General features: G+C 46.3%; 1 protein-coding gene across 13 annotated transcripts in view; it reads left to right on the top strand.

Moving 5' to 3' along the window:
* CADPS (calcium dependent secretion activator) overlaps positions 1 to 25,005 on the top strand; it is a 455,401-nt gene that overhangs the window by 247,068 nt on the left and 183,328 nt on the right. The window lies entirely within an intron of this gene.

The raw sequence follows: 25,005 nt of genomic DNA, 5'->3' as shown, positions 1-25,005 counted from the left end.
ACAGTATGGAGTTTCCTCAAAGAATTATAAATGGAACTGCTGTTTGATCCAGCAATCCCACTTCTGGGAATATGTCCTAAAAATGCTGAAACACCATTTTGAAATAATATATGCACCCCTATATTCATAGCAGCGTTATTTAGAATAGCTAAGATACAGTAACAGCCCAAGTGCCCATGAGTAGATGAATGGATAAAAAAGCGGTGGGGCATTTACACTATGGAGTACTAGGCAGCTGTAAATAAGAGGGATCCCCTACCCTTTGGGACAGCATGGATGGACCTACAGACTATTATGCTGAATAAAATCAGCCAATCTGAGAAAGACAAATAGCACATGGTCTCACTTATTTGTGGAATCTAGTGAACAAAACAAATTGACCAACAAAATAAGACCCAAGGCATGGAGGCATGGAACAGACTGACATACCCTGATGTGGGCATGGGAGGAAGAGGAGAAATAAACCAAATAACTTATATACTTATATGCATAGCCCATGGACACAGACAACAAGTGGTGAAGACCTGGGGAGGTGGCCAGTGGCTGGGCGAAGGAGAGTAAAATGGGAGACATCTATAATACTGTCAACAGTTAAAAAGAAAAGAAAAGAGAAAAGAATGTACAGAATAGTTCAGAATAAGGGGAGGCTGGGAGTATACAATAATTTATATGGGACAAGATAGGGTCTCAAAATCATGAGTTAAAGGGAAGATGGGCGAGGTACTAGAATACGGATTTTCAGGCTCTGTTCCATACCTACTATGCAAGAATTTATATAGAGTGTTTATTTTTAATAATCTTCCTTGGTGGCTTTGCTGTTTGGCTATGTTTGTGGACTACCACAGAGTCTACAGTTCTTATCAGTATGTGGAACAAGCAGCAATCAGGCCTTTGACTAAGGTTCACAAAGATGAACAAATAGACAGGCCTTAATCTCCCAATCATAGATTTCCCCTCAATATTAGGTGGCCCTTGAAGGAAGAAAGAGTAATTACTCAGTTTCCTTGAGATGCTAACCATAGGCAAGTTCTTTTCTAGTTTGAGAGCCATTAATGGCTGCGTTGCAACAGTGGTTCTTGGAATGATGATTTGAAAGTTATTATAATAGTGATTCTTAGTAGTAGTTATAAGAGTGAGTCTTCCACTCGGTAAAGGATGATGATAATGACAGAGCTCCGAGTGCTTGCTATGTGCCAATCACTGTTCTATGTGGCTTTACACCAACCATGTCATTTAGTAAAGTAAGCATTGGATTCCTGAAGAAAAGGAAGTCTGTGTTACTGTGACTGCCTCACAATATTGTGAGCAACCAACAATATGGAACCAATGAAAGAGAAAGAGAGAGAGAGAGAGAGAGAGAGAGAGAGAGAGAGAGAGAGAAAGAGAGAGAGAGAGAAGAAAGAGGAGGAGCAGGAGGAGGAAGAGGAGGAAGAGAGAAGGCATTTGTCTCTGAGTAAAATGTTGTGATATGTAAAATCATTGAAAATGGAAATTCAGTCACCAATAGTGTTTTAACCTCTCCCCTCATAACTCTGTGACTTACATGGATAATAAGACAACTGCGTAACTTCTGAGTAAGGCCACACGGCTGCACCACCCTTCCCAGATGGGGAGCAGAACCAATGCGACACTGCCTTTCAGGGAAGCTCTAGTCCACATCCTCCCAAGGAAGACTGTCTTTGCCCTCTGCCTGCAAATGCCTGCCCCCTCCCATCTGACTGTCAGTAACTTAGGCTCCAGCAGCTCGTTACAGGGCCAAAAGTCAGGTTGATTCCCTCCATCAATCATCCAAGAAAATTCATAGAACTGTGGTCATTAATTCCATCACTCTAAGAGATGAGTAATTTTATTATCCATTATGATTGCTTGTAATTTTTTGTGAATTATTTGCATCATTAAAAATCAACATGAAAATGGAGATCTGTTTGGATCAGCAGACTTTTCTTTTCCTTCTGTCTTATGTCAGGCACAAATACTGGCGATAATTAAGGTGTTGAAATGTTCTCTTTTTTTTCATGGAGGATGGGAAAAAAGCTATATTTTGGTGGAGAGTGAGAGGAAATGCCAAAAAATCAGATAAGTGATACAAATGACTGACTGACATATACTTTAGCTATTACTACAGCAGTGGTGTTGCTGGGCAGTTTACATATTTGATTTATATTCACACCTAATCATAATGAGTTAGATTCCAATTTGATGGTCATGCCTAGGGACCTTGGCGTGGCCAATGCTTTATCTGTAATAATTGATCGTGTTATAGCATATCTTGTCTGTAATTCCACATTTTTAAAAAGATTTTTATTGATTTCAGAGAGGAATGGAGATGGTGAGAGAGTTAGAAACATCAATGATGAGAGAGAATCATTGATTGGCTGCCTCCTGCATGCCCCTCCCCCCATTGGGGATTGAGCCCACAACTCAGTTGTATGCCCTCACCAGGAATCGAGCCTTGACCTCCTGGGTCATAGGTCAATGCTCAACCACTGAGTCACGCCGGCTGAGCTGTAATTCCACATTTTTGCATTCTGTCAATATCTTGCTCAGCTTGGGCTTCTATAAAAATCACACAGACTGGGTGGCTTAAACAACAAACGTTATTTCTCACAGTTCTAGAGGCTGGGAAGTGCAAGTACCAGCAGATTTAGTGTTTCATGAGAGACCCCTCCCAGGTTCTGTTCTTGCTTGGCAGAGGGTGAGAGAGAGAGAGAGAGAGAGATCTTCTCTCTGTGTCTTTTTAAAAAATAAGGACACTAATACCATTTATGAGGGCACCATCCTTATGACCTATTTACATCCCAAAGTCCCACCTCCCCATACCATCACATGGGGAATTCGGGCTTTACAATAAGAAATTTGGGGGGGGGGGGGGGGGATACAACATTCAAACTATAACAGTCTGCCCCTGGATCTCCAAAATTCATGTCCTTCTCACAGGCAAATATTACATTCAGTCCATCCCAATAGCTCCCCCGAAAGTCAAAAGTCTCATCTATCACAAGGCCCTTGGATCATATTACAGCACACCTCATCTTGAATTCCACACTTTCTTATACTGTCAGCAACATTTATTGACTGCATACCATGTAGACACGATGCCCAGCACTGTATAGGCATCATCTGCTTGAATCCTTGCAACAACCTAATGGTGTAGGTATGAACACTTCTACTTTACAGGTGAGGTGCCTTTGAGAGTCTCCAAAACAGAGAGCAGTTTTTAAGTGTCTAATACCACAGATATTTATCATAAGATATGGTCTATCTATATAATCTATCTATATATTATTATTATGTCCAAAATTTATTATTTGAGTCAACTTAGGAACATTTATTATATTAGAAATATTTTTACTCAAATTTCCCTCTAACCCTATAAAAAATCCTGCAGAAAAATATAGACATCTTAAATTTTATGATACCCTGGCACCCTGGGAAATGATGTATGATCAATCTCTTCATAAGCATTAATTGATAATCTACTCTTTGTACACCACAATGTTAAGTTTTGAGGTGCTACAAAGATGTCTTACTCCCAGGTTCTGTCCTAATTCATTTGAAAAACCAAGTAATTACCTGAACAGTTAAAAAAAACTGCACAGAGGAACTAAGTAGTTTAAGATAGTTTTAAAAAAAAAAAGTCCCAAGGCAAAATACAGTGAGCTAATAAATGAATAATAGAGGCAATGAACACTGTGGTTCAGAAAAAGTCCTTCAGTATGTTCCTTTGCTCTCCAATGAATGAAAACTCCATGCTTATTTGTTCAATCAATAAATACTTATCAAGCACCTACTGTGCTTGGAGTTCTTGCCAGCATGGTCCCCACTTTCATGAGCTCCCAGGCTGGTGGAGAAATCCCAAATGAAAGGCGTGATGATATTTGTGAAGGGCAAAGTAGAGGGGCTAGGGGACCATACAACACGGGAGCGTGTTGAATGTGGGAAGGAGAGAGGGGACGGCTGTTCTGTAGCTCTGTAAAAGCATCTAACACCCATGGAGTCGGTTCTTCACTATTTTATGGAGGGTGGCTGACTGGCCGCTGGATAAAGGGTAGAAACTTGTAGGTTTGGTATGGTGAGTGAGCTACCACGGGGCAGGCAGAGTTGGCCCAGGGAGATGGGTGATGTTCATGGACATCTGCTACTTTTTCCTGCTGAACAACCGTGTGCCTCCTTCTGCTTAAAGCATTCCAGTTCCTCCCTGGGAACCGCCTCGCCCCCACCTTGGCTCCTACGGTTTGGGTGCAGCTGACCCAGTCGCATTTCCGTGGCTACGATGACTGGTTCAGTGGTGGATACCTGACTCAGTTGATTCAATGAGGTTCAGTCACAAGACTTTGGCTAAATCCACAGAAGGCAAAGCTTTTTCTGTTGGGGTTACTAGTTGTCATAGAATGTAATCCATGAACTATTGGCAGCAGTCAGATTGTCTCCATAAGGAAGGAGGCTGCCTGCGAAGGAGGGCAACCCAGAGGGAAAGAGCTGAGAGGAGAAACACTTGATGACATCACATGAGCATCTGGATCCAGCCATGCCTGTAGGCCTATACCCGTGGTCGGCAAACTGTGGCTCGCAAGCCACATGCGGCTCTTTGGCCCCTTGCGTGTGGCTCTTCCTAAGCCTTAGAAGTACCCTAATTAAGTTAATAACAATGTACCTACCTATATAGTTTAAGTTTAAAAAGTTTGGCTCTCAAAAGAAATTTCAATCGTTGTACTGTTGATATTTGGCTCTGCTGACTAATGAGTTTGCCGACCACTGGCCTAGACTCTTCAGTTACATGGAATGATGAAATCTTTTCTCAGTCTAAGCCAGTTTGAATTATGCTTCTGATAATTGAAACAAAGATGGTTTTAGTAAAACAAAGCCCTGTCTACCTGTCTTTATTCATTGCCCGCTTCATTTCCAATTACATCTTCCCATATTCCATGCATCTCTTCCTTTCATCTCTTCATGCTGCCTGTGCTCAGAGCCTGGCATTTTTCTCTTCCAGCTGGGCTGGCACTACCCCATCATTGGAACATTTCTTGAGAACTCCTCTTAACCAAACCTCACTTGTCCTGAGTTCTATTCCTTCAGGTTCTTATAGAATATTGACTAGTCTGAAAACCCCAATTTCCTTGACCCATCCATTTAACTCATTTACTGGCACCTAGTAAGCCCAGGCACTGTATTAGATACTTCCATTAATTGGTAGGAAGGGTCTCTGCTCTCATGAACTAACAATGTAGCTTAGTTGTACAATAATCTAATCTTACTTGGATAATGATGACTAGGGATGGTCTAATGCCGGGATTGCCTAACTATGTCCATTGGGCCAAATCTGGCCAGCTGCCTGCCTTTGTAAACACAGTTTTATTGGGGGCACAGCCATGCCCACTTATTCACACATCACATTAGGATGGCAGAGTTGAGAAGTTGTGACGAGGACTGCCTGGCTCGCAGAGCTGAAGTATTTGCTATCTGGCCCTTTACTTTGCTGACCCGAGGTCTAGCCTGTTTCCTCACAAAGGTATCTGCAGCATGAATGGGACCCCAAGAGATCTGGTGTTTCCACTCAGTTCTGTTTAATGGTGGAGGCACACAAAGGGTAAACCTGAACTCACAGGAGCCTGGTGGAACGGCCTGAAATGCTACTCTGTAAGCAGCACATTTATTCAGTTTTCTGATTGAGAAAACCCTACACAATTTGCATTCTACTCCATCATATGGATGTTTGTTTCAACATAAAAATAATGTTTTGAATTTTATTGGTAAGTTGACATGACAGGAAGATGCTCCCTGCTGACCTCTGTGACCTTGGGTGCCATGCACGTTCCAGCCTGAAAAGCCTGGCCTGCACGCAGAGCACTTACCGTGTCTCTAATGCGGCTCTTGAGTCACAGCTTGGAGGAGAGGAGGCTCCTCCAGGCCTCGCAGCCCCGCCCTCCACCAGAGAGATGACAGCAGTCGGGAGAGGCCAGTGTGTCTCTTTGATTTTTGGTCCCAGCATGTTCCTTCTGCCCTTTTGGGAAACTGAACATTTATAAGGAGCTAAAAAACATTTTTGGTGTGCTATTTTTTTTTTTTAGGTTTTCTCGAAGCATTTCAGTTTTCCTCAGGAGAGGAAGCATGTCGGTACTGCTCATGGCATGGTGTCTTATGCCCTCTCCCCTAGTGACCTGTCTTAGGTGCTCCGTTCGAGCCCATCAGTGTATTATTTGTGGACGGAGGCTGCTTAAGGACGCACCTCCTGGTTTGAGGTTATCATTATGGATTCTTTTGTGTTTATTTTTTTGGCATGTTTGCTGGTAGAAAAATTGTTCTACCAATTTGGAGTATTGCAATTGTTAGTGATGTACAGAAAGGCATTCATTGTTTATTGGCTGGTACAGATTTTTCTACTCTTGCCGGACAGACCCAGCCCCTCCTCTTGGCAGGGTGGGAGTGGCAGGTGGGGCTGAGGGACTGTTAGCATTTAGGGATGGGTGCCTAATGGTTCACTCATTAAAGGCATTGAGTGGGTCCCACTATGTGTCTGGTCTGTGCGGAGCCTGCAAGATTCACTGAATCAGTACCGCAGGCATTGCAGGGGGAGCATTCACCCCCTTTTACAGATGAAGACACTGAAATTTAGTCCTTAAGCAACCTGACCAAGGTCACTCAACTAAAGCGCAACAACAATGTTAACATTTCCTGAACACTCATTGCCAGGCACTGTTCCAAACACACCCGGCATCTTGTTCCATGGTCACAACACCGCCCGGAGCAGGTGCAGTCATCACTGTGGTGTGCAGAGAGGAAACTGAGGCCCAAGACGTTAGAGAACCCACTGCAGCCACCAGACTAGTAAAGGCTGAGCTGAGATTCAAGCCCAGACAGTTCGACTCCGGAGCCACTTTTCACAAACCAGCGCTCACCCACATGCCCCACCTTGTTGGAAGTGTGAGCAAATATACACCTTCCGAAACCGTGTCCCTGGCGGTCCTGTCCCTGGCGGTCCCATTAGCGTGGGCCTCCACCACCAGCCAGAGTGTGCGGCTCAGGGCCCCACCCTTGGAGGCCCAGGTTCTAGTCGCTGGGCCAGTCCCACGCACTCTGAGCAAACTTCACTCTCTCTCTGGGAGATAAACACTCCCCTCTGATCCCGCATCTCTGTTTCTTTCATTTACCCTCTGCCCACGTGTTGCAGTTTTTGCTGGGACACCTATGTGAATACAAAGTATAGACAGATCTCTGGCTGTGGGAGCCAGAGTCCTCTGAAAAGTGGCCTTTGAATGTCACATTCTTGGGGACATTTCTGTGTTCAGAGGACCATTACCTGGACAGAAGGATGGACGATGAGCACAAAGAGGCTGCTAGTGTGAGAAGCAGCTGACAGGAAGTCAAGAGCTGTGGATGCCACGCAGGCGGGTCCAAATGCAGCCTTCCGTGCATGGAAATGCTTGCTTGGTTGGCAGAATCCCAATGCCCAAAGCTCCCTTCTCCTCGCTCCTAAGGGTGACCTCATTCTCCCCAGCCTCCCCATATTCAGGCCCCACCCCCTCAGTGCCTGTTGGGAATAATTCAGCTCTCACTCTTCTCTCCTCCTTCTGCAGTTGCCCTTACCACCTAGAATTTCTTTAATTGGTTCCCTTGTGTTGTTATGCCCAATTCTGTGCTATTGCTCCAGCCTCCTGTCTTGCAAGTTTAGGGCAGAAGTCATTTGCCTGGTGCCCAGTGACTCATCTCAATTATTGACATAACAGTATCCTTCAGCAATAGATTTCTTATCTATTGAATTGATTTGGGTTAAAATAAGTGGAATCAGAGGGTTTAGAAGTCTAGAAAACTCTGGACCTGACCTAGAAAGTCTAGCAGGGGAAGAAAAGAAAACAAGAAAGTCTAGCAGGGATGGATGGGGAGGCCGGGGGACACTCTGGGAGAGTATCTGAAATTGGGCAGCTACAGGAGGACTTCTTAGTGGGCTCCTGTCTAGACTAGATAATGTCCCCCTGTAAAGCCCCATTATCATCACTACGCCTGTAGCCGTTTATACAGTGCTTAGTATGTTATAGACACTATGCCAAGTGTTTTCTGTGTCTTATTCCATTTAACCTCAGAATGGCTTAGGAATTGAAACTCTGGTGAGTTTTCAGATAAGGAAGCTAAGATCTAAAGAATTTAAATAGCCTTCCATGGTTACACAACATACAAGTGACAAAGAAGAGAATCCCAGCTGGCCTAGTACATTGGGGATATTCTATTTATGGGAAATGAAAATTACTGATATTAGAACTCTTCAATAGCACTATTTAAAAAATTATTACTTATTCCACAAGTATTTGTGAAGTGTCTAAAATGAGTCAGCATTAGTGTAGATGCAGATATAGCAGAGAACAGAGCAGACAAGAGCCCCTGACCTCCAGAGAGCTTGGCCTCTATTGAGGGGAGACAGGCAACAAACAGACAAGAACATAAGTAGGATGAATGTTGGATGACAATACGTGCTAAGGAGAAAACCAGAGGGCAGGAGAATAAGGAGTGCTCGTGCTATTTTATGCAGGATGCTCCAGGAAGCTCAGATCACTAGTAGCGTAACTTTGGGCAGAGCCTGGAAGAAGCTGACACGTGACTCATGCAGAGTGTTGCGGGGGAGCATTTCAAACATAGGGAAGAGAAGCTACAAAGACTCTAGGGTGGACATGTGCTTAGCATTTTTGAAGAACAGCAGAGATCAGTATGGCTGGAGTTGAGTGAACAACAATGAACTTGATAGAGTCAGAGGCAATGAAGGTCTAACTCGTGGACCCTTGAAAGCCATAGTGACAACTTTGTCATTTACTTTGACTGAGGTGGGGAAGCACTGGAGGGCTTTGAACAGAGAAGGGATCAGAGCTGTCTTACATTTTAAAGCAGTGGTTCTCAACTTTCTTAATGCCTCGACCCTTTAATACAGTTTCTCATGTTGTGGTGACCCCCAATTTCATTGTTGCAAATTGAACATAATTAAAGCATAGTGATTAATCACAAAAACAATATGTAATTATATATGTTTTCCGATGGTCTTAGGCGACCTCTGTGAAAGGGTCGTTCGACCCCCAAAGGGGTCGCGACCCACAGGTTGAGAACCGCTGTTTTAAAGGCTCACTGCCCTTGGGTTTTGAGGGACACCGGGGAAATGTTGAAAAACACATTAGAAGGCTATTGTAATAAAGCAGGGGAGAGATAATGATGGCTTGGACCTGGATGGAATCAGTGGAGTGGTGGAAAGTGGTTGGACTCTGCCTATATTTTGAAAGTAGGACCAAAATATTTGCTGGAGTCATAGATGACTCTAAACTTTTGGTCAGAACAACTGGGAGGCTGAAATGGCCAATTGTTGGCCTGAAGAAGACTTCAGGAGGAGCCAGTTTGGAATTGGGGTGGAGAAGATTAAAGCTGAGTGTTAAACATATTAAGTTGGAGGTGCTTATTAGACATCACTAGTTGTTCAGTGCAGACCAGGATTTCTCAACCTCAGCACTATTGACACTTTGAGATGGGTAACTGCTTATTGTTGGGGACTATCCTGGGCGTTGTAGGACATTTAGCAGCATCCCTGGCCTCTACCTACTACGTGTGCGTAGCAGCACTGTCCCCGCCACACACACACACCCCACCACTGTTATAACAACCGAACATGTCTCCTGATATTGCCAAATGGTGGGGACAAAACCGCCCCCATTGAGAACCACTCATGTAGACAGAGAAGAGATATGCAGACTGAGGCCTGGGTGTGCTCAGGTTTAGAGAGAAAATGAAGAAAAGCAACCAGGGAAATGAGGTATAGCCAGGGAGGTAGAGGAGAATCAGGAAAGGGAACTCATGTTCACTTGTTATGTGAATGAGTCTACATAGCTATCTTGATGGAAAACCTCTGTAAACAAGTTCATCAAGGTGCATGGGATTTGGTGGTAAATATATTACAGCTGGTCATAACCCACCTATGCCAAAGAAAGGACTTGTTACAGTTGTAGTCATGGCCTTCTTCAAGAAAGCCTCCAAATTCAACCACTTGGGTTTTTAATGGGTCTTTTCGAGCACTGCCACCTCCAGGACTGTGTTAATAACAGTAACTCACGTTACTCAGTCAACCACTGTGCTAGTGATTTTCCTGAATTCTGTAATCTATTCTTTACAACAACCCCATGAAGTAGGTATTTTGACTATCCCCAGCCTACAGGGGAGGAAACTAGGCTCAGAGAAGTTGTGTGTCTTGCCCACAGTCATCCACTCCTGAGATGAAATCAAGACTCAAACCAGGCCATCTGACTGGAGAGCCACATTTTGAAGCACAGATATTTAGATCTCCTCTCAGGCTACACCTGGCTTTGTTCCCTGACACTCAGTTTTCTAAGGTGCTGAGTCTCAACATGGTGGAAACTTTAAAACGCAAAACAGAGCACCTGACAAGCAGGAGCCATGAGAATGGAGAGCCACCAGAAGCTGCCGGGCCCCAAATGGATCACATTGCACACCTGGCTCCCATCTCTAACCAGGGAGAGAAGGATGCAGGAAGGAAGATAGCAGGCAGGCCGATGTGACCAAAAAGAAAAGGCTCTACTGTACCCTGGCCAGCATGCCAAGTGGTTAGAGTGTTGGCTTGGGAACCCAAGGGTTGCAGTTTCAATTATAGTCAAGGGCATGTACCTGGGTTGCAGGTTCCCAGGTACAGGAGGCAACCAATTGATGTTTCTCTCTCTCTTCTCTCTCCTTCCCCTTCTCCCTCTCTTTAAAATCAATAGGAAAAATATCCTCCAGTGAGGATTAACAAAAAAACAACAACAAAACAAAATAGAACAACAACAAAAAAAAGGCTTTACTGAACATGATAACTAACATTGGTAAAGGTCTGGGAGGCACTGAAAGTTTTTACAACTATTACCTACCCAGGGGGCTAAGGAGGGCAAGTTTTGTTGCTGTCAAATCCATAGCAAGTGAGAAAGCCTAGTCCAGTGGTTGGCAAACTGCGGCTCGGCAAACTGTGGCTCACGAGCCACATGCGGCTCTTTGGCCCCTTGCGTGTGGCTCTTCCACAAAATACGGACTTCTGCTCATGGGCCACGAAGTTTCAATCGCACTGTACGTGCACGCCTGCACTAGGCCCTAGTCCAAAGGAGAGAGATGGGCCCTTGTGTTGGGCCTTTCAGGCACCTTCCTTTGACTTTATGTCCCCCAGTGCGAAGACAAGAAGAGCACATGGACCTCCCAGGTAGAAGCACGTGGCAGAAACGTCTGCCACATACTCAGCCTGGGCAAAGGACATGAAACTGATTTCTACTGGGAGGGTGTGGGCAAGTTGGCATTGAAGGGAATTAAAGTTAATGCTGGCTCTTATGAATTAGTGAGCCTTGGAATTTATTATTTCGGAGTGAAAACCGAACACCAGGCATGCAGTTTTAGTTATACCGTGGCCCCTGACCATCTGGCCGGCAGAGTACCTTATCTGCTAGACTCAAGTAGATACAGTGTCTGGGGCAGAAATCATTCCAAGGGTCTAGGAAATGACCCAAACCTCCAAAGGAAGTGGATTAACTCTAAAATAAAGATAGCTGCAAAATAAAAATAATGCTGAATTGTTTTTTAAATGTAACCTTATATCCACTGGTTGACTGCTACTCAATGTTCATCCAGGTTTCTATTATTTTACAACATGTTCTGGAGTGCCTTTAGTATGTCCACTCTTATGTGAGTGGGAGTCCCGAAGTACGAGTAGCTGGGCCCTTGGGGGACCTGGGTGGTCAGTGCAGGAGAGTCAGATTTGACTGGCAGTGCAAGTAGTATCTCACTCCGCTGAGGCGCGTTAGTATATCGTGGTCTGGTTGAGTGGTGGTGATATTTCTCCACAACTGAGATTTGTCACTTTTCAAGAACAACTCTCTGCCTCCTGATGGGACCTGTGCCATGCACTTTCCCCAATGCTTTAAGAAAACATCTCAGTCCTTACTGAAGGGCATCTGGCCAGCTGGCCCATCACCATTTCCCTTTGAGACTCCTGGCATTTGTGACCACTCCCAGTGACTTCTCATAAATGTTAAACAGAGAGAAAAAATAACAAATCCACAAGCCAGTCCCTGGAGGTAGAGACAAGCATGGCTCACAACAGTGTCCTCAGGGACCCCTCTCTGTGGGATGATGGGAACCCAGCCCATGAAAGTAAAACCAACAACAGCTCCCATAATCCCTCTGTCAAAGGCAACAGGGAGGTCTCACAGGATGGGGCTGGCTAGGCAGAGGGCAGCCAAAGCTCTGAAAAGCCATCCCTGAGCCCCCCAAGGGCTACCTCTGAATGCCCCCCACAGCTTGGATATCCATTCAGATAGAGCCACACATGTCGGGGCACTCAGTGCTGCTGAGGTTGGCTTGCTGCTCATTGCCTCCCATGGGGGAGGCTTGATTGGAGTGCCTTTGATGTGGCTGGGCTTCCCCTGGGAGCACTTGACCACCAGTGGTTTGAGAGACATTGGCTGCCTGCCTGGGCCTTGGAACACGTTGACACCCTCGCTCATTAGGGGACCTAGACAGAGCCTGCGGCGGCCTTAGCCAGCACAGTCAGGCCTCAGGCCAGTTCTCACACTGTGGAGAGACTGCCTCATTTGACATTGCAAACAGGCTGGTTATTCTCTGAGGACATATGAGCTAGGAACTGTTTTTCCAAGCCAGCGAGGTCATTAGGCTGGTGTTTATTGAGTGACTGTAATAGACTTTCTAACTGTGTGAAAGGACTGTAAAATGTGTCTGGGCTCTCCAGGATGTGCTATGCTAACGGAGGACTGCATCCCAATCTACAGGACCAAGAATAGAACCAAGATGGTGTGATTCAGTACCAGATAAAGGCACTGTATCAGTTAGCTATGGCTAAACAAGCCCTCTCAAAACTGAATGCCTTCAAACCACAGTCACTTATTTCATTCAATGAGCTGCAGATTGGTTGGGGTTGGCTGATTCATACGAGGCTTGGCTGGGTGGCTATGCTTCAAGCTGTGGGTCTGGTTGACCTTGACTCCTGCCCTGAAGGACGCTTTGATCATGGGGATGACAGAGGCACCAGAGAGCCAGCCCAGCCACGCCAGAATATTTCAAGCCTCTGCTTCCATCACATCTGCTAATGCCCCACTGGCCCAAAGAGTCACACGGATAATTTCAAAATCAAGTTATGGAGATATATGCTCTACGCAAGTAGTCACATGGACAAACCCAACATCAACAGGGCAGGAAGAAAACTCTCCTGTTGAGGAAGGCAGGAGAGAGGGAAGCTCTTTGAATAATAATCTGATCTAACTTAAGAGAAGGCCAGAGAAGAAAGATATGTGGGATGGGGGGTGAGGGGAAGTATTCCGGGCACCTAGAGAAGGAAGGAAGTCCAAGAAAGTGAGGACGAGTTCTCAGCTCCTTCTCCTTCGCCAGAGGAAAGAAAAAAACAAAAAATCAAACCTGAATTTTAGTCCCAGTGTTATTTTGCCCAGACTGAGAAACACAAATGCCATTGCTCAGATGGTTTTGAAACATCTCACATCTTCATGTTTGAGTCTAGTGCTGGTGTCACATGGCTAAGTTGTTCATGTATCTCTGCGATGTCACCGAATCATTATGGAAGGCTCATTGACGATCAGGCCGGAAGGCATTTTCTCATCTAATTCGACCAAGAGAATGCTCAGAGGGGAGCACAATTAACATACCCATTTTATAGGTAAGAAAATAGAGGCTGCAGGAGATTCAGTCACCTGCTCAGAATCACTCAAGTAGAACGTGGCCCAGCTGGGGTGGAACCTAGGCGGCCAGAGTCCAGACCCTCTTAATCCCGTGCTCCCTAGATGATGGAACTGCCCTTTAGTGAGAACTTACACTGCACTCAGTGCTTCTCTCACTTCACTGAGATAGGAAGCCCTGTAAGGTTGAGGCTGTTCACATGTCTCTGCTGGAGACCTGAAAAGTGAAACCTGAGAGGCCAGTAAACTTGTCTAATAATAAAGCTGTTAGATGACAGAAACAAGTCTGTCTGCCTCCGAACCCTTCCCCGCAGCCACAGCTCCTCCCTCCTCCCCGTGTACGTGACGGGCGTGGCCCAAGTGCTCTCGGGGCTCCTCTCCTCTCTTCTGCGTGTCTCTCATCTTTTCTCAGGTGGCTCACCCCCTCAGTGGAACTGGTTGGAACACAAAGGGGTTTGCAATGCATTCTCTCTTTTTTTCCCTGGTCAAGTTCCCTTTTGCTTTTTAAACTTTATTTTTATTGTTGACACTATTACAGGTGTCTTCATGTCTCCATTTCCCCCGCTTTGCCCACCACGCCCCCCACCCCTCTGGCCATCAAGTGTTGTCTGTGCCCAAGAGCTATGCTTATATGCTCTTTGGCTGTCCTCTTCATGTCTTTCATCCGGTCCCCCTGCCTGCCCCCCTGACAGCTGTCAGTCTGCTGGGTGTATCCCTGCCTCTGGTTCTTCACTTTCTAATCCCCTCCTCGAGTGGCCTAGCGGACTGTCGGGTGGCTTCTGTGCAGCCAGGAGCCTTCTGGAGGCTGCAAGGTGTCCCAGGGCAGATTTGGGTTCTAAAGACACAGTTAACCACAGGGCTTCCCAGTTGCTTATAAAAATCACAGGTTACAACCATAATAACCAGCTCAGATTGTAAGAGTGATGACAGGAAAAAGCCCAGTGTGGGAAATTAGCAAGGAGCTGGCTGGCTGAGTCACAGAGAGGAGAAAGTAAATGAACGTATTCCCAGCAACTCCTTGAGAGCCCCCGCCCCCCTGCCTTCTCTTTCTTTCTTTCTTTATTTCTTTCTTTCTTTCTTTCTTTCTTTCTTTCTCTCTTTCTTTCTTTTGCCTGTCATGTGGTGAGCAGTTCATTTTCTCTAAAGGTCCTTAGGAACTTGGAATAAACCAATGATTAGAGTAGAGTTAGGCAGCTAGATGATGGAAATGCAGAGGAACCTCAGGCTGGGACACAGCCATCATTTCCAATGACAGAAACCTCACCTCCTTTCACAGTGACGGGTATCTTTGGGCCATGCTGTAAACTCCATCCCAGAGAAGGCAATGCTGATGCTCAGGCCTCAGGCCATGTGATGTGCTGTCATCTTTATGATTTAACCCTTGAAGTCCTCCCCACTTCACCCGCCCCACAAACCTAGGACACCCAACACCAGGCTCACCCCACCCCGGCCACAGCACTGCAGCCACCCACCCTCCCTAGTCCCTCACCATCAGGCTCACCCCGCCCTGCCCACAGCACTGCAGCCGCCCACCCTCCCTAATCCCACACCATCCTGCTACTTAACCCCAATAGTGAGTTTTCCATTTAGATTTTCCTGTTGACCACCTAGATGTTTTCTCATGCCTCAGCCTCCGGAGAATACAGTCTAACCAGCTGTGGGCAAACTACGGCCCGTGGGCAGGATCTGGCCCGTTTGAAATGAATAAAACTAAAAAAAAAAAAAGACCGTACCCTTTTATGTAATGATGTTTACTTTGAATTTATATTAGTTCACACAAACACTCCATCCATGCTTTTGTTCCGGCCCTCCGGTCCAGTTTAAGAACCCATTGTGGCCCTCGAGTCAAAAAGTTTGCCCACCCCTGGCTAAGCTCACAGATCTGGGTAGGGTCCTGAAATATCCAGATTCTTTCTAGTGGATTTCTGGTTTCCGGTCTGGCATACATGGAAGGTGGAAGTCTTGGTTCCCGTCCCCACAACAAGAAAACAGCTGAACAAACTGAAAATCAGCAACTCTTAGATCCACCAGAGAATTTAGGTAACGGGGCAAACTGCTGTCCCCAAATGAGAAGGACAGCCAGCCGCGGCAGAGGCCAGGCGCAGAGCCTGCTGCTTGCACACACAGTTCCCTTTACCCAGTACATCACATTCAGCTTTTCACAAAAATGAGAAGGCAGACTAAAAATAAAAACACATCGGAAGAGACAGAGCAAGCATCAGAACCAGACTCGGGTCCGGCAGTGGCGCTGGGATTATCGGGCGGGATTTAAAACCACTATGGTTAATATGGGCTCTTAGGAGAAAATAAAGTAGGCAACATGCAGGAACAGATGGGTAACATGAGCAGAGAGATGGAAACTCTAAGAAGGAATCAAAAGGAAATGCTGGAAATCAAATACCCAGGATCTGTCTTTAGAACAAAAATATAGTAGGCCGCGTGATACCGGTCAGCAAACCGCGACTCTGCCAGTGGCCTAGGTCCACACATCTAAAGAGGAAATAAAGATTGGCACACAGATCTCCTGTATTTGAGTGAATCGTTGTAAATATTATTCCCCAGGCCTTCCACAGGCACCTGGCACTGCGCTAAACGTGGAATACAACAGTTAACAAGACAGACTTGGTCCCTGCCCTTATGAAGTTTACTGGTATAGTATAGGGTTTGCTTGAACGTCCTCTTTAACCATCCCAAAGAATGTAAGTCCACGATAATCAAGCATTGCTCCAGTTAACTTTCAACTTGAATCTCATCGCACGTGTGTGCGTGTGTATGGAGGAATTCACAATTCAGGGAATTCATTTCTTCAGCAAATGCCCACTGAGCGTGCTCCATGGTGCCAGGCACTGTGCCTGGTGCTGGGGATAAAGCAATGGGGGAAACAGAGATCCCTGCCCTTGTGCAGTTTATACTCTAGCAGGAAGAGGCAGACAGAAAAACAAGGAAGTACAGGTGATCCTGGCTGGCCGCTGTATTTAAATATTCCACCCACCCTCCTGGCACTTCCAACCTCCCTTTTCCGGTTTATGCTCCCCCGAGCAATCTATGATACACGTAGGAGGTCTGAAAGGTCCGGTGATGAAGTGGATGTGGGGTGAAGAGGAGACGACAATAATGTTCGGTGGCTGGCAGTTCCTGTGACTAAGTCGGGTGCCTTAGGAGAACAGATGTGAGGGAGGGAAGCTACGCTGAGGCTTGTGCACATTGACTTCCTATTCCTTGGAGGGGGCACCATTGGAAATGTCAAGTAGGCGAACTGAGCCTTCATCTCTCCACCTCTCAGACAACCCAGTTTCTGCAAAGCAAACACCTCATTTATGTAGGTAAGAGGTGGCCTAGCCTGTCTAGGACATTGGAGGCATTGCATCCTGTCAATCCATTGACAGGAGTCACCGCGATGGCACGAGTGATCTGCTTGCATAGAACCTCCTGCAAGCCCTCCTGCAAGCAGGCCAAAGGTTGGATGCGGTATCTCCGGGCAAGTATTAACGCTCCCTCTCAGCAGCGGGACCAAGGCATGTTAATTCCCTCAAATGACACTTCTCCCTTGTTAAAGCCCACACTTAATTTTATGAACTAAACCAATTTAACACCCAGCTCACAGGAGCCATCCACCTTGAATAAATGCAAATCCCGGCTTCGTGGCAGGAATTGTGGCCTTATGCTAAGCATCGCCATGGCAACTAATGACATCATCCCCCGGCACCAACCTGCACAGAATCCAATTCTCCAAGGGTCCTTCTTTGCTGCGAGTGGATGCGTTCCTGGCTGGCTCACATGCGCCTTCATAAATATCACTCTGCTGTCAAAGGTTCGCAGGGGATGTTTGCTGTCATTTTGGGAGGTATATTCCCTTTGTGGCAAATGTTGATTTTTGTTCTTGAAGCGGGTGGGGGAAATTCTAATGAAAATTACTGTACTTGATTAGCAACATTTGTTGATAACATATGGTCTGAGGAGGCTTCCGCAAATAAGAGGCTTTAAATAGTAAACAGAGATGTGACTGCGATGAAGCAGATGCTCTCCAAACACAGGGAAGGGCGCTCTGCCTGTGGATTTCTCCCCGCCCCCCACCCCCACCCCCCCACCCCCCGTGCATATTTCTCTCCCTTAGTTTCTCCCCCAGATCAAAGTGTTCACTTTCAAAGCATGGCACTGTGGCATAAGCTTGGAGAAATAATGTGCTGTGACTTTAAAAGTCATCTCCACCCCCCAAAATATGAATTATCTGCTACTCATGTTTAGTATTTGGTATTAATAATGATGTAGTGTGACTAAGTGAGTCAGCCAGCTCAAGTCGGTCTGGAAGCAGCATTTGGGCACCACGTGTCTGAAATGCTACGAAACGCAATCCCAAATTTTCCAACGCGCCAAGACTGCAGGCGAGAGCGCCATGAAGAGCTGCGAGCAGCAAATCAGATCACCATGGAGTGAGCTACCCTTGTCGGTTCATCTTTATGGATGCACTGGGGCTAGCACACTCTGATCCGCTAATGAAAATAAAGCTATTCACGTTCGACTGAGCCCGCGCTCTACCTGTGTGTAGTAGGGGTCGGAAAGGACCTGGAAATAAATACTTTAGGCTCATTGGCCATATGGTCTCTGTCACAGCTACTCCGCTCGTTCTGAAGCACAAAACAGCCTAGGCAACACGTAGACAAACGGGCCTAGTCCTGTTCTAATAAAACCATTTATGGACACTACATGTCAATTTCAGATAATGTTCATGTGCCAGGAAATATTCTCCTTCTTTTGATTATTTTCAGCCATTTAAAAATATAAAAACCATTCTTAGCTCATAAGCAGGTAGTTGGCCAGACTGGGCTCATGGACCGTAGTTTACCAGCCCCTGGCTTATAATCCTGAAATGAAAGACATGTTGTGTATGCTTTCTGTGTGCTGGATATTGAGTTGAACAATCTATAATAATAAAAGCATAATATGCAAATCAAGCGAACGACCCAACAGCAGAATGACTGTCCGGACGACCTTCCAGACGACCATGCTATGACACCCACTAGTGCCAGGCCAGCCAAGGTGGGTGTGATGCCATTGGTCGGGTGCCCAACCATTGCCACATGATCGCCCTGCAGAGGGAGGCCCAGGCCACTGGCGGGTGGGGCAACTGATCAATCAGGGGGGCTCCAGAATCACCCCAAAGAGGGAGGCCCAGGCCACTGACCGGTGGGCTGTGGCAGGTGGGCGGGGCCTCCCTCTGTGAGGGCAATCAATCATGAGGCTCCTGGACTGTGAGAGGGCACAGGCCAGTCTGAGGGCCCCCTCCCCCTGCCCTGAGTGCATGAATTTCGTGCACCGGGCCTCTAGTGTGTATATAAGAACTTATCTCCTATTTATCCTTCCATGGACCCTCTTGGGTCAATTCTATTCTTAGCTCCAATTTACGATGTAAAGCCAGGGCTCAAATTCACACCTAGTGGTAACTGTATTCATTTCTGCATCTCTTGAAGGAGAATATAAGGTCCATAAGGGCAGCGCTGCTATCTCGTTCACCTTCGGACCCACAGCAACACCTAACACAGTGATCTGCACCTGGTAGACATTCAGGGAGTGTTTTCTACATGAAGGGAAAAGTGAGGGGCTAATCAGGTAGGATCCCTAAGCAGTGGAAGTCAGAGCTTCATCCCATGCACGTACGTTACAGGAGTGCATGTAGTACTTGGTGTGTGGAGGCTTAGTGAGCCAACTGTTCATCTATTTATTCCTCACCCTCGTGCAAAAGGTATTTGGTTTGGATAGGACACATGTTTCTCAATACTCATTTCTTCATATTTAGAGGTGCCACTCGGGGTGATGGCATATCTACTGTCTGTGCTGTGTGCTGGTGGCACTATCATTATACCTATTGGCATCCACCTGGCTTCCAGGCCTTGGCCTCATTGGGGGGCCACTCCTTGACCTCCAAGGGCCTGTGCCTTGTTCCTCAGAGAGCTGTCCAGCTGTGCGTGCTGCTCCTAGGAAACCCCGAATCCTCAGGGAGAGATAAAGCCCCGGTTCAAAAGAAGCAGTCACACCCTTGGTTATCTCATGTGCCACTTCCTTCCAGAATCTCCTGAACTTGGTGACACAGTTATTCTGAAATTGTCACTTCTTCCTTAAACAAATACTTATTGAATGCCAGGCCCTGTGTTGAGTGTAGGAGATTTTTAAAAATCATGCTATGCTCCCTGCCCCCAAGGTGTTTATCCTCTAAAGAGAGAGCCAGATACACACTCATACTCACTCTAATGCTGGGCTGAGTTATGGGGAGGCAGTAAGCTCTGTGGTTCCATGCGTGGGCTTTGTGCTCAGAAACTCTGAGGTTGAATCCCAGCTCCATGATAGCCTGAAGCCCTGGCCCAGTGACTAACCTCTCCAAATCCTAGTTCTTCTTTTATAATGTGGGGATAATAACAGAACAGACCTCACAGAACTGTCAGAAGGATTAAATAAGATCATCTATCCCAAGCAATCAGCCCAGGTCCTGGCAAAGTCTAAGCACCCAGTAATTGGTGACTATTTTTAGCGTTTTTGCAAGCTCGCTGTACCGTGTGAGTTCCGTGGTAGACAAGCTGGGGTCACAGCAGGGGATCCCCTCACCCACTGTCCTTTGTCTGCCTGTGTTCAGAGAGAAGTCAATCAGTTAACCTTCCCAACCATCAGCCTCTTCAAAGTCTAATTTTATTTCAGTTCGGGGAAACTTTGAAGAAGAGGTATTCATCTTAATAACCAGTCAGTGCACAGCAAAGGAAATGAAATGAGCAGAGAGGGATGGCCCAATGAGACGGAGAGTCACTGATCCACTGTGGCCCCGCAGGCCGGTCGCCGCTTCCTGCACCAGCTAATTTGGCCGCAGGAATGTCGCACTCTGTGACATGTATTGACCATGTGAATAAATCCAAACTGAGAGGTTAGAGCAGCCCAGTCCCGTTGGTCTTGAAAAGGAATTCTCCCATTGAGTTCACAGGTAACTGATGTTAACCAGATCAAGCCACCGAGCAGAGAGCTGGGGAAGGTGTGAGGAAGGCGATATGGAGGCAGGGGTAAGAGTGGGCTGTGGAGTCAGACAGGTGTTTGCTCCCTGCCTGTGGCCCTTTGCTGGCCTCTCTGAGCCTCTGTTTTTCATCCGTACCCAGGGGGGGGGGGGGGTGTAATTGTAAGCCTTTCACAGGATGGCCAAGATAAAATGCATGCGTGACTGTATAACATTTTTGAGGTAGGAATTTGTGCCTTGCACATAGTACTCTCTGAATACATACCAGCTGTTTTTAATATAAAGATAGTCGGGTCTCCCCATGGCCAGAAAAAGACAAAGAGTGGACCTTTTCATGATGTTTCTTCCCAAAGGGGAGAGGGACAGGGAAGGATGCTAATAATTAAACCTCCTCAGCTCCTAAGAATAGAAAGATTAACAATAAGAAGCCAGGAGTGGTTTTTACAGAGTTCAATGACTGTAGCGAGGGACAAAGGTCTCATGTCACACCAGTGGCAGCCAGTCCCTCCTCGGTCCACGCAGAACAGCCTGCCACTGCTGCCCCCCCTCCATCCATGCAGCACAGCCTCCCACTGCTGCCCCCCCCTCCATCCATGCAGCACAGCCTCCCACTGTTGTCCCCTCCGTCCATGCAGCACAGCCTCCCACTGCTGCACCCCCTCCGTCCATGCAGAACAGCCTCCCAGCCATCCCTCCTCAGTCCGGGCAGAACAGACTGGAGGACACTGGACTCAGCAGCTGCACAGGCCCCACGCTCACACAGGCCTTAATTTGGGTGAAATGCTCTGTTGTTGCCACCTTGAAATTCTCAATAATTTTATCTTTGAACTTGTGTTTGTAAGTGAAGTTTGATGAAACAATGGGACGTGCATTTGGGCAAAAGAAATACTCAGAGAAAGGAAAATGCTGCACATCTTGGTACCTTGAGTGGCACTTTTTTCATGCTTTTTGAATTAGGAGCCCCTACTTTCATTTTGCACTGGGCCCTGAAAATGTAGCCAGTACTGATTAGACTGGAGACTCTCTCTTTTTGCCTCTCCACAGGGCCAGGTTACCATTTTGAAACCCGATGGGTAAAGTGGGGTTCAGTAGTGACCTAACAACTTAAGGTGAGCCGAGGGTCAGGGTAGGAATCCAAGAGCACAGCTGTGGGCCTGATGGGAAAGGAAAGCAGCTCAGTGTCCGGTGGCCAGGGGTGGTCAGGGCAGCCTCCAGCAGCGTGACCTCCATCCGGCTGACCGGGTCTTGGAGGCCTCACCCTGCCCCACAGTCCAAGGCACATAGAATGCCTTGTGAGCTGAGCATCGTTGGGTAGTAGCTGGGGTTCAGGCAGACTGGGCTGGTGCCTACTGAGCAGGCCACAAAATCTCACAAACCAGGTCCAGGGACAGCATCCTGGAGATGCAGTGTGGGGAGCCCCAGGCACTGGGATCAGAGCTCTTGATGGCTCAGTGTGAAAGCATCTCATTCCAGAACTATCCTGGTTTCCAGCAGGAATCTTCCTCATCCCTATAACCAACCATGATAAATGGCCAAAGAGATTATTAGCACAATGAATCATAAATAATAATTTAATGCTCATGTTTTCACCTATTTGCTAATCATTAATAGTGCTTGTTGTTGATAATCATGACAATAATCAAAGTGAGAGCTGCAAATTAGGAATTGAGAGATTTGTGTTCTAGGCCAACTTAGTTGCAATTCACTGGCATAAGATACACAAGATCTTGAGTTTCTCCTGTTTTTTCAATCCTATGTAATAAAGATAGAATATGCAAATTGACCATAACTTCAGACCAAAGATGGCAACATCCACAGCCAATAAGGAGGGAATATGCAAATTGACATGACAAGGCGAGAGGCAGCAGGCGGCTCCAGGCCGGAGCGAAGGTGGTGCCAGCAGCCAGGGGAAGGAAGGCCTATTCTTGCATGAATCTTCGTGCATCGGGCCTCTAGTTGTGAAATAGGGATGATACTAGCGGCCTTACTAGTTACCTTGTGTAGTAGGAAGGACAGTATCTGTCTTGCTTGCCCAGCAAAGGGACAGACTTAGTTAAGGAGCTTCCTAGATACGTATTGAGTAGATAACATGAAACATGAGTGGTCGTCACCCTTAGGAGAATACTTCTGACATATCCTTATTCAGAGAAGGGAAGGAAGCCAAAATGTGTTGTGTTCTCCTCCTGTTCCAAGCCTGCTACTATTTTTTCTCTGTGAAATTAGGTTATTTTATAGCTGAGCACATGAGATAAAGGAACATTAATTAATTGGCCTCAAGTCCTACAGTTTGTAAGTGATTAACCAGGATTTGAACTAAGGATATCTGGTTCAAAATGCTGTGCCTTGTCAAGTCGCCTTTGCTCGGACAGAAATTGCCCTATCTTGGGGCTTGCCACAATTGCTGACGATCAAAATTAAGACTTTCTATCTATACACTGAACATTCTGCTGATGGGTTTGAAACCTGTAACTTCTTGTTCTGCTCGTGTCCTTGTCTGTGTCCTCTTCCTTTCTCTATTGTGGCTGTTACGCTTCCTCATGGTTCTTGCCCACACAGACCCCCATGGGTATGGGCTCCCCTCCCCGCATTGTTCTGGTGCTCTCTTGCCAACTCTCTCTAGAGCCCTCAGTTCTTTGATCTTATTTGAGTACAACAGTGAGATTAGAAGTCAGATTTCTATCACTTACCAAAAAAAAATGCAACCAACAAACAGAAAAAAATAGTCAAGCTTGCTGTTAGTCAAAAAATGCCCATGAAAATGATGACAAAATAGGCCAGGAAAAATAAAGTGACTAGGGACACCCAATGATGGCAAGATGCCCTGTGATGTGCACTCCCATTCCCAGGTGGTAGGAGGACAGTCCCCACCTTTATGGAAAGCATCTTGGGAATAGGGGGCCCAAGCCTTGACAGTATTCATGCTTATTGACACATAAAGAAATGACCTCCCACCTAGGTCTCTATCCCAAGGAAGTGATCAGAGATGAAATAAAAAAGAAATGTCTATCCCAGTCTCAATCATAGAACAATGATTAAGTAAATTATAATGTATCCATAAGGTACAGTATTAGAGAGTAATTAAAAAGTATAGCTATTGCCATAACCGGTTTGGCTCAGTGGATAGAGCATCAGCCTGTGGACTGAAGGGTCCCAGGTTTGATTCCGGTCAAGGGCATGTACCTTGGCTGCAGGCACATCCCCATTAGGGGGTGTGCAGGAGGCAGCTGATTGATGTTTCTCTCTCATCGATGTTTCTCACTCTCTATCCCTCTCCCTTCCTCTCTGTAAAAAAAATCAATAAAATATTTTTTTAAAGTATAGCTAATGAATATTTTGCAATATGGAAATTTGCCACCATAGATGGCAAAATAAAGACATGTCTCTGTATAAAGTTTTATCTCTTCCTGATTCCTCGTTTTATAAAAGAATATATATTTGGCATCATTTAGACAAAACTCATTAAGCACATTCTAGGTGCTAAGCACTAAACACAGTCTCAGTGCTTACAGAACTTCCAGAATCATAGGGGATTCAGCTATAAACAATCATAAAATCAACAGTTAAATCCAGTGATTCCCAGGACAGAAAATTAAATAATATGTTTAAGAGCGTTTCACACTGGAGCCCAATTTACACCAGGAGACCATGGGCCATGTTCTCCGGGAAAGGGGTGTCCAAGCTGACGTAAGAGAGAACCAAAAGGAGGGTGTGGTGGGAAGAAGCACCAGCAAAGGGAACAGCCCTGCAACAGCCGGAGGTGGCCCCGACAGACGCCCATGGCACTGCAGCGGGTGAATGAGAGACCACACCAAGGGGTCTGGATGGCATCTTGTGGGCATTGGAGCAGCTACCACGGGAGGGTTTAGGGCAGGAGCTCAGTGCAATGCAGTGACACTTCCAGAAGGTCAAGTTTCAGATACAAGAGTGGGTGGAGATGGCCCTGTACTAACAAGTAAGAATAATGATCAGAGTTGAAATAAAAAAGTAATGTCCATCCCATTCTCAATAATAGAACAATGATTAAGTAAATTATAATGTATCCATAAGGTGAGTGAATGGAGAGGCCACATTTGAGGGGCCCCTCAGGGGCTCCTGTCAGCCTGGCCTGGCACTCTACCCTATGCTAGGTAAGCCAGGCTTTCCTCTGGGTGGTCTGAGACTCAGATGCCCACACACCATGAGTGGGGAAGGGACTTTACCACTTCCCTCCTTCCATCTTTCATGACAGGCTGAGCTCCATCCACTCTCTATCCCACTCATCTTTGAATGCCAAGAGAAGTGAGGCTCCTTAGCACCCCACTTCCCACT

This window comes from Myotis yumanensis, unplaced genomic scaffold (genome assembly GCF_028538775.1).
Source record: "Myotis yumanensis isolate MYYU_CA2020_CCGP unplaced genomic scaffold, mMyoYum1.0.hap1 SCAF_14, whole genome shotgun sequence".
NCBI lineage: Eukaryota > Metazoa > Chordata > Mammalia > Chiroptera > Vespertilionidae > Myotis > Myotis yumanensis.
The sequence above is the reverse complement of the archived record's forward strand: the minus strand, read 5'-3'. Positions and strand labels throughout refer to the sequence as shown.